The following is a 9,860-nucleotide window of genomic DNA, read 5'->3' as shown; positions in this document are numbered from 1 at the left end:
AGCTACCAGGCTCCTCCTCTCCTGTGGAACCAGCTCCCACTCTGGGTTCTGGAGGCAGACACCATCTCTACATTTAAGGTTAGACTTAAAACGTTCCTTTTTGCTAAAACCTATAGTTAGGGCTGGATCAGGTGAGTCCTGAACCATCACTTAGTTATGCTGCTATAGGTCTAGACTGCTGGGAACTCCAATCATCCACTGAGCTCTTCTCCCCTTCTCTCTGTCTCTCTGCAAACACATTCATTTATTTTACTACATGTCATCTACTTCCATAGTCTCTCTCTCTCTCTCTCTCTCTCTCTCTCTCTCTCTCTCTCTCTCTCTCTCTCTCTCATTCAGTCAATCAATTCAATAAGCTTTGCATGACATTAAAATGTGTTGCCAAAGCACAATTACAATAATAATATTAAAACTACAATAATGTATGAAGATATAATCTAAAGATAAATTACAATGAATAACAGTGAATAACGACACAATGAATGAGAAAAGGAAAAAATTACATACTGTATATTATATATATTATATGTCTATATCCGACTGGTGTCTCTTTTGTCGTGGCAGGAAGTGGCTTATTTTCCAGCACTGCACATTCTTCGCATTCCCCAAGAATGATGAGTAATCTCTCCCTTTCCGTCAGACTTTGGAATTTGATGAGGAATTCCGCTCTAATGTGTCTGTATTTCTGACACTGTGTGAGGAAGTGTAGTTCTGTCCTCTCAGCTCCTTCATCAGTGAGAGCACAGCCTCTCCTCTTTGGGCAGCCACTTGTGCCTGCGTCTGCTCTCCTCTATTACCAGACTGAGCTCACTCAGTCTGTACATTGTCAATGTCTTCTTCAGGTTCAGTTCCTGGGGTCAGGCAGTCTGCCACAGTATACTGTCTGTTTAGGGCCAAAAAAGTGATCTGTGATCTTGTCATTTCTTGCCAATAATTGATGTATTTTCCTTTTTCTTTAGTTATAATTTGGTTCGGTCGGATCTTTTGAATGGTGGTGTGACTGCTTCGAGGCTGGTTGGGGTTCGTGATGTTCGAGGGGAGAGGTTAGCCAGCCTCAAAACAAGTTTGCTGAGGGGACTCCTTTCTATGTTCAACTCCTGGAAGGGAAGGGCTTTATAATGGTCACTGTCAGGGTGGCTCTTTTTAATATGGCTCCAGAATTTGATGGCTTTTTTGTGAATAATTATAAGTAATGGATATTGGCCTAATGCAGCCCTGCAGGCAGAGTTTGGGGTGTTTCTTTTTACCCGCAGAATACAATGCATAAGGTTCTATAAGTGATTTTTAAGGTTATGAGCCATGTCCCGAAAATCATCTTGATTGGTGGAATGCCACTTCCTCTCCAGCTTTCGTGATGTCTGTGACACTATGTATGACGTCATAGTGTCAAGGGTTGTTTTTAATGAGGCTGGTGTACTATCTACAAAGTTATCAACTGGTGTAGGAGTAAAGTTGTGATAACTTTCCTGTATTGTACTGACACATGGCTGTGAAGTAAATAAATTAAAATTTGTTTACAATATTATCTTATAAACAACAACTATAATATAATTTTCTTTACAGAAACAGTGTAGTAAATCATTAATTTAAAAAATGGTGTGACCGAAGATGTTTTTCAGGAAATAATATTACATTTTCAATGTCTATGCCATATATCAGATCTAGGGTGTGATTAAAACAGTGAGTGGGTTTATTTACATCTCGAATAAAACCACACTATATATTATCTCAGCTTATGCATACTATTTCTGCTTGTGTAACTGCCAAGATGACATCAGGGCCACAAATCTGAGACTGTGCTCGTCTCCCCCCCACCAAGACCTCGAAGAAGCCGTCAGCCTGTTTCTGGGTTTTGGCTTGGCCAGGAGGCCTTCAGCATGTGTCTGTGTCTTATCAGTTTACACACACACACACACACACACACACACACACACACACACACACACACACACACACACACACACACACACACACACACACACACACACACACACACACACACACACACACACACTTCACTGCATCTGCATAAAAAGCACACGCCTGCAACTGTTTCTTTGTTTCTCATTCGCATGCTGTATGATTGTCTGACCTTCCTTGCAAGGAATAAAGTATACTCAAAAGACTATGATTCTCTAATCTCTTTATTTCAGAAGTCTCACCAGGTCAAATTTCCATCACACTGTCCAATTCATTTCCAGCACTTCTTCTAACAGCAGACTCCCACTGATGCTTTTCTACACAAATACAAGATCTGCAAAGACCAAAATGTTTTCACTGCTGAATCCAACTTACTGGAGAGCATTTAGTAACTACTATTACAAACTACACAGAAAGCCAGTTTAATTCATTATACAGTAAAGTGAACCTCTTCCTACAGACAAAGCATTTCAGCACCAAGGACAGTCCATATTACTCACAGTGCTCAATCCCCTGTGAATGGTTTGGGACTGGACCCACGGTAAATAGAGCCATTTTGTCCCCAACAATTAGAAAAATATCCTAGCTACAGGATATTGTATGACTCAGGGACTGTAATGGAAATTTACTTCATAACTTCTTAGTTTATGCTTACAGCAGACATTTCCATCTAGAGTACAGCTCAACATAAACTGTATGGTGCACCCACTGTCCAGCATGTGAGCCCATTGTCTATTCATGTCTTGCAGAAGTTGATCCTGAGATCATCTGAATTCAAGTGACCTTTTGCTCTACTTTGGTTTAACTGTGTTTGTCCTTTGTTCCAAGAACTCAGCTGACTGACACAACACATTAACCATACATGATACTGTTTCCTCTCCAACACATTTAGGATGCAGCCTATAAGTCACACCTTTACAGACTAATTGTTCCAGACACAGAACAATACAATGTGTTCCAATTAGTAAGCAAGGTAAGGATTCATGTTCAATTAAATGTCACAGACCGATTGCTTTCACTTTTCTTGGAGGAAAAGTCAGGGAAGAAATGATGAATGAAAGATGATTACCGATTACAGATTACCAATTGTAGATTGAGGAACTATTACAAAATTTGTTGATTTATCAAAAGAAGAAGTATAATTAATCCAGCTGTGTGTTTAGAAAATTAAATTAGGAAAGTACGAATTAATAAAACGTTAGTAGCTGTATTTTTGATGTTGAGAAAGCAAAAGAGAGCTGTGAAAACACGATTATAATCGTTATCATCTTCAGTTTGTGGGTAGTGTATGCTGTGGATTTTTTTCTAATATTATCTGCTTCATCTACTACTGTCAAAACATAGTGACAGTTTTAGAAAATATAAGAAAAGTTATTCTTGTAAATGTTCCTTTCCGCACCTTTAAGAAAACATGCCTCTGTGTCATCAGATCTCAAACCAACACTCAAGGGTTTTTTAACCAATATTTCCAGGGGTGGTGTTGTTGGTCTTTCTCTCTTCTCCCCTTACTTCCTGTGTCACATAAGACAAGCATGCTTTCAGTTTGTTGTTGGTGTCTATCTGAATTGTTATGAGATGTGGTCTGTTATTGTTCACTTCCTCCTGTGGGAATTGTCAAGGAAGGGAATTGACAAGGAAAGATCAGATGTTCAGCAAACCTCCAATGATTTGTCTGTCTTCCTCATATCATGTGGTTGTAAATGGAGAATTTCCCAGTCAGATGTTGTTGTTAACTTCATCATCACACTGTACAGGTCACGGGCAAAGATAATTACTCCATTGGGAGCCACAATAATTAGCCTTCAGTGTGATCTGTCCTTTGTTCTGGCTGCACAAATGATTGTGTGTCAAGCCTCTCTGTAATAGAGATAGCAAACTTGGGCTACTCAAGCACAATGGGGGAGCAGGTATACAAGATAAAATGTAATGTAGACAGAATGTGCAGTCATGAGAACTGGTAAGAACAAGATGTAGACAATAGTATCAGCTGTACTGTTGTTTGGTTAGAACCTGGCCTATTGTAACGTTATGCAGCGGTCTTTTCAGAAACGCATTGTTGTCAATACATTTTTGAAGGACCAAAAGAGAACAATATCTAAGGGACCCAATAGGGAAGTTCCCTGAAGGTTTTGATTTTATGTCTAATTCAGAACCTCACAACAGAACCGAAGGAGAACTTGTTACAAATGAAAATATCATGTCCAAGCATCATAAATGGCCTGCAAATACATATGGAATGCCGTTTGAGTCAAAATTAAATAAATAGGTAAATAAATAAATAGATGAATAAATATGGCTATGAAATAAACACAGAAATAATAAATATGGCAATAAATACATAAATATAGCATAATATAAATATATAACTGAATCCATTAACTTAAATAAATAAATAAATACAATTACTTATTTCAAAATGATGTTTTTCAAAAGACAACATTGATTTATTTCACGGTACTTTTATTTCATAAAAACATACATTAAACATACAGATTTGGATTTGATTGTATAGTTCAGTCTTGAGTACAATAGACAGGCTGCTAAACCCGACTGAGCTGCAGTACAACATGACACTATAATGTTTTTGATCAGTAACCATCACCTAATTATTCATTAACATGTCCAACAGCCTGTTATTGTGTCAATGGTCAAATAGTCTGTATTTTTATAGAGCTTTTCTAGTCTTCATGACCAGTCAAAGCTCTTTACAGAACAGTTTTACATTCCCCAATTCACACACACATTCATACAGTGCATCTATGGGCAGCACTTTTCTCTATGCGAAGGGGCAATTTGGGGTTCAGTATCTTGCCCAAGGACACTTCAGCATTCAGAAGTGGGGAAGACTGGGATTGAACCGCATTAGTATTACTAATGAATGTGAGTTTAATGTCAAATCTGCTTACTCTGCTATTAGTTCTGATTTATTCTTTTATTTTTATTAATTCATTAATTCATTGCTGGAGACAGTAGAGTATGAGAGTGATGTGACTGATCCAAAGAGTAAATATGCTATGATTGATAAATGCAGATTTTTAATACTTTTTATATCTTACTTTTGAAACAAATCTATTGATTTCCTCCTGTGGATCAAACTGTTGGGAACTCCAGTGAAGACATGCTCTCAAATCACTTTCCACTGTGAAGTTTGCCTCACTGAATGCCTGTGAGTTTGCTTGAGGTGAAACAACACAGGTCTGTGTCCATGATTGAAGAACAGAATGTGTATATTTGTGTGTGTGTGTCACAGTGTGAGTGCCAGGCTGCAGATTGCATCTGTTACTAATTACAAAGTGCTAATGAAAGCCTGTACTCCTGGAGGGCCAACAGAACATCACCTTGGCACCTTGCCCGCTTCTCAAAGGGAGATTGACACTCAATCAGAAATAAATACGTGCAGTACACACTGACAACTGATGAAGACAGAGATGTGATGCGCAGCACCTGATCACGGGTCATGGAAGAACAGCTGCTGCTCTCCTTTAGAGCCTGACAGATTTATCAGTCAGCTGATTATATTGGCTAATAATGTTGTATAACATACAAACTTGTAAATAAGGTAAAGAGTTCAAAAACCAAGAACTGGCAGAGTTGGCCTTGACATAACCACATAACGTGACCGAATGAATATGAAGGTTAGATGAAGTGCTATAGAGGACTGTGAGCTCATTGGCAAATTGAAGGACAAACTCATCCATGCATTTGTTACCTCTAGACTGGATTACTGTAATTCTTTATTATCAGGATGTCCCAGTAAGTCTGTGAAAAGCTGACTTACCAAGACAATATCCTTATACCCAAACAACTAATCTCCTGCACAGATGTTTGATGAAAGATGGCTGAGCTTCTAATTGGTGTTAACAGTGGTGGATAAAGGAATTAACTCAATGAGCCTCAGTTGTCCTTGTGCATTTATTATAACTTAGATCTGTTGACAGAGAAGATTCTTGGTCCAACTTTGTCAATCCCAAAAGTTTGTGTTCACGGTTCAATTCAGAAAAACTGTAATTGAGGAAAGAATAGTTTGAATTTCATATACCGTCAGATCAGTATTTAAGTGATTAACAATGTTTTCTTACAGAAAACTTTCATTCATACATATATGAAAAACAGGAAGAGAAAAAGTAAATACAATTTGGATCTATAACAGCAGAGCTATAAATACATAGCTCATGTATTTATTTTGCTATTATTAATATCAAGAGTTAAATAGATTAATTCATAATGCAGGGACAGTCAACGAGAGAGAGAGAGAGAGAGAGAGAGAGAGAGAGAGAGATAACCCCTCCTGCTGCTGTTGAGCGATTGTTGTCGATCAGGTGGGTCATCAGTCACCACAATGGTGGGGTGAGCTGGTGGACCATTGACAGCATACAGTACATCGTGGTGCAAGACTAACTGATCCTTGTCCTGAAGTCACTTCAGCTTTGTCTTGGTCTTGTGCTTCAGGTCACTGTTGTGTTGAGAGGTCAACTGTTGCCCCAGTCACAGGGGATGAGTGGTACCTGGTGTACTAGCAGACATAGTGTTTGTAGCTCTGTCCAAAGGCCTCATGTTCTCAGAGTCCTTTTAACTCTGTTTGACCAACAAATGGGGTCTGATCGGCCTCTTCCCCAGGAGTGGTTTCTATCCAGCCCCTAAACCACAAGTGCTGTTGAGATGGTCGTCCTTCCAGCAGCTTCTCCATCTTTGCAGAGGCCTTCTGAAGCTCTGTTAGAGTGACTGCTGGGGTCTTGCTTACCGACCAAGGACTATCTTACCCAGTGACTCCATTTTGCAAGACAGCCAACTTAAATGCTATGGTGCTTCCAAACATCTTCCCTTTTCAAAGTCATTGAGGCAATTGTTCTCCTGGGAACCCACACATATTCCTGTCAAGGTGGTAATGTTTTCACTGCTGTTTGTCTGTTTGTTTGTCTGTTAGCATAAGTACGCAGAACTACTTAAACAATCTCTTCAAAAAATTGTGGTAGGGTGGGGTCTAGGCCAAGAAAGAACTAGTTAACATTTTGAGCAGATTTGATTATCGGGGTGTCCAGAATTTATTTGAATTAGTTAAAACATAGGTCTACAGAGAAATCCTTGGCGTGTTTATTTTTCAGGTCTGTGCATTTCTAAGCAGCATCCAACCAGGTGGACTTTACTCAAGTTCTAGACACATCTCAAGTATCATCAAAGCAAACAGGATACAGCTGACCACAGTTTGGAGCCATATAAAAGACACTGTTTGTAAATGAGAGAATTCAGTTTTTGACTTTTAATAGATTTGCCCAAATTTCAAAAATGTTAACTTATACTACTCTGCACTGAATACAGAAATATCTGTTTTTGTTAAGAGGAATGCTCCTTCTCCCTTTTCCCACCTTATGTAGGTTTGTTGAGGGGTTGGGGTGTAAAACTCAATGTTGCTACTTCATTTACAGATTTAATTAGATGGATGGAGCCCTTGCCGTTATTAAAACCAGGAGGGAGAGAATGTTGCCAGCACTACAGGACTTTTTAATTACAACTCCACATTCCTGCTTGCTGACGTCTGGGGAACCAGTTAATTAAAATCCTCATTATTTTACTTTTAATTAGTTCACCCCCCCCTCTTGTTTTCTAGTGCCATATGGCAACGTTCCTTGGTTAAATCAGCTTAATTGAGCTAATTTAGTTGATCAGTTGAATTATTCTTGATGAGGATTCATAATTGTCTGAAATCATGCAGATATTATGAACAACACTAAGCTAAGCAGGGACATTTTCCAAGGCTGAATTTTTATTTATATTGTTACAAATGTTTTTGTGATTTTGAATGTAGTTATTATTAGTCTGGAACAAAACTTAAACAGATTAACTTATATTGTTTAATGGGTGTTCATCACGTGCAGAAGTCATTTAATTGTCAGATTCACGCATGTTGGAACTACACCAAGGAGCTTATTTCCCACAAGCTTCTTTTTTACAGGCACTATAGAGTCTAGTGTTACCTGAGTCTGAAGTACTGACACAGTCCTCAGGATGCATCCATGCAGGTCTTAATCAGAGAGTTATCAGAAATCAGTAATCATTAATACATTTACTAAGACAGTCTTGGTTGATAGTGATCTTATGATTAAGAGTCTGCCTTTAATTATCTCGTTTTTTTGTGTTTTTGTAGAAGTTGTGTTGATTTCTATTTCATTTTATTTTCATGTTTAATTCCTCCCCTGCTTATTTTTGATTTCATTAATTCAATCGGGCAGGGGGCAGACACAGTCTCTATGGGGTTTTGACTGTGTGACTGATCTAAAGGTAGTGACGATGAGTGTAGGACTGGAACAAAACAAACAATGAACAAATAAACTATGTTGAAAATGCACTCTCATGCTTCTGCTTGAGGGTTCAATAACAAATGACAATGACAGTACGGGCCCCAATGATGATGAGCCCAATGCTTTCTGTTACAATACACAAAGCCCCTGATTACTGATGACTAAGTCTGTGTTCAGATTAGATGCAAGACAGTACTAGACAACAAACTTTCCCCATAAATCAGATGGTGTGACTATGACAATGTTCAGCATTGTCGCATTAACTTATATATAAAGGACAAATGATTATAGAAACAAACGTAGAAATAATAGATGGCAGTCAAAAGAAATCAACAGTAATTAAAAGATGCTGGTTGAACGTTCTATTAGTAAAAAACCTAGGAAGCAGCATACATACTGTACAGAACAACCTCCTGCGAACAACTATGAACTTAACAGGCTGTCACACACAGATCCAGCAGTTCACTCACCTTGATCCTGGCCACAAGATGGTGCAACAAGACAATAAGCCTCCCTGACCAGTCACTCCATAAATGCACCCTAAGTTCAGGACTGCCAAACCTTATAGTACAATAATGTTATTACCTACCAACACAGAAAATCAACCGTCAAATAAAGGCACACTGTTAACTATCAAAAAGAGTTCAGGGGATTCACGTTCATGTAATCTGTAATGTAAAGTAATCTAATTTATCAGCTAACAAGGTAGCTAGAGTCTGAATGTTTAAAATAGGGTTGAGTGGTTATTTTCCAGAATTCCTGAGTTTTCACTGAAATTTGATCAGACTAATGAATTTATACACCTGAAACATTTGTCCATTTACTGTAGCTAGGTCAGAACCTTTCTAAACCTGCCTGGTTGGCCTGTGTTAAACCTCTAGAGCTACTTCCAAATTATTCATTGTCACAAGTGAGACCTCCTCAAACAGTTCTACAACATACTTTCACTTTTTTATTGTTTGTGTGCTGGACCTTATCTGCAGAACTTTTTATAATCCGTCTAAAATCCTCAGATCCAAGTTCACAACTTTTCAAAGTGAAAGCTCTGCAGTGCAGCTCAATGTAAAACCTTTCAGCAGCAAAACGAACATTGTGCTTTTATTTTAAAGACAACTTACTGAGAAGGAAATGACTTGCTTCATTCAATATTCAAAATAGTTTCTACATATATTTTTAAACGTCATTGACAGAGATAGCAGCTGAAGGTGAAGCATGAGCTGCAGCCAGGGTCAGGATTGTTGGCCTGGATGGTGGCGAGGCCTTCTTTAACTATCACATATATTTAACAATTGCAACATTGCATTACTCTTGATAGATTTTCCTCCCTTGTAATGGAATGATACATTGGGTTTGTTCACTAGACACAGACATGACAAAAACACTTTGACATGCTTTGCCTGTCTGAGTGGAAATCAAAATGTCATACTGTCTGTGAGCTCGAGAGGCAGACGACAAATTAATTAACACATGTAAATGACTGAAACGGGGGGTCTCCCAAATTTCCTCCGTGGTGAAAGTTCCATGCTACACTAAACCAATCAAGACACATCTGCATATCATTAATTAGCCTTACAAATTCAACATCCAATTAGCTTGACTGCAAAGATATAGGATAAACAGAGAAAAAGTTTTGTCCTCATACAG

This window comes from Hippoglossus stenolepis, chromosome 18 (genome assembly GCF_022539355.2).
Source record: "Hippoglossus stenolepis isolate QCI-W04-F060 chromosome 18, HSTE1.2, whole genome shotgun sequence".
Taxonomy (NCBI): domain Eukaryota; kingdom Metazoa; phylum Chordata; class Actinopteri; order Pleuronectiformes; family Pleuronectidae; genus Hippoglossus; species Hippoglossus stenolepis.
This window is presented reverse-complemented; position numbering follows the sequence as displayed.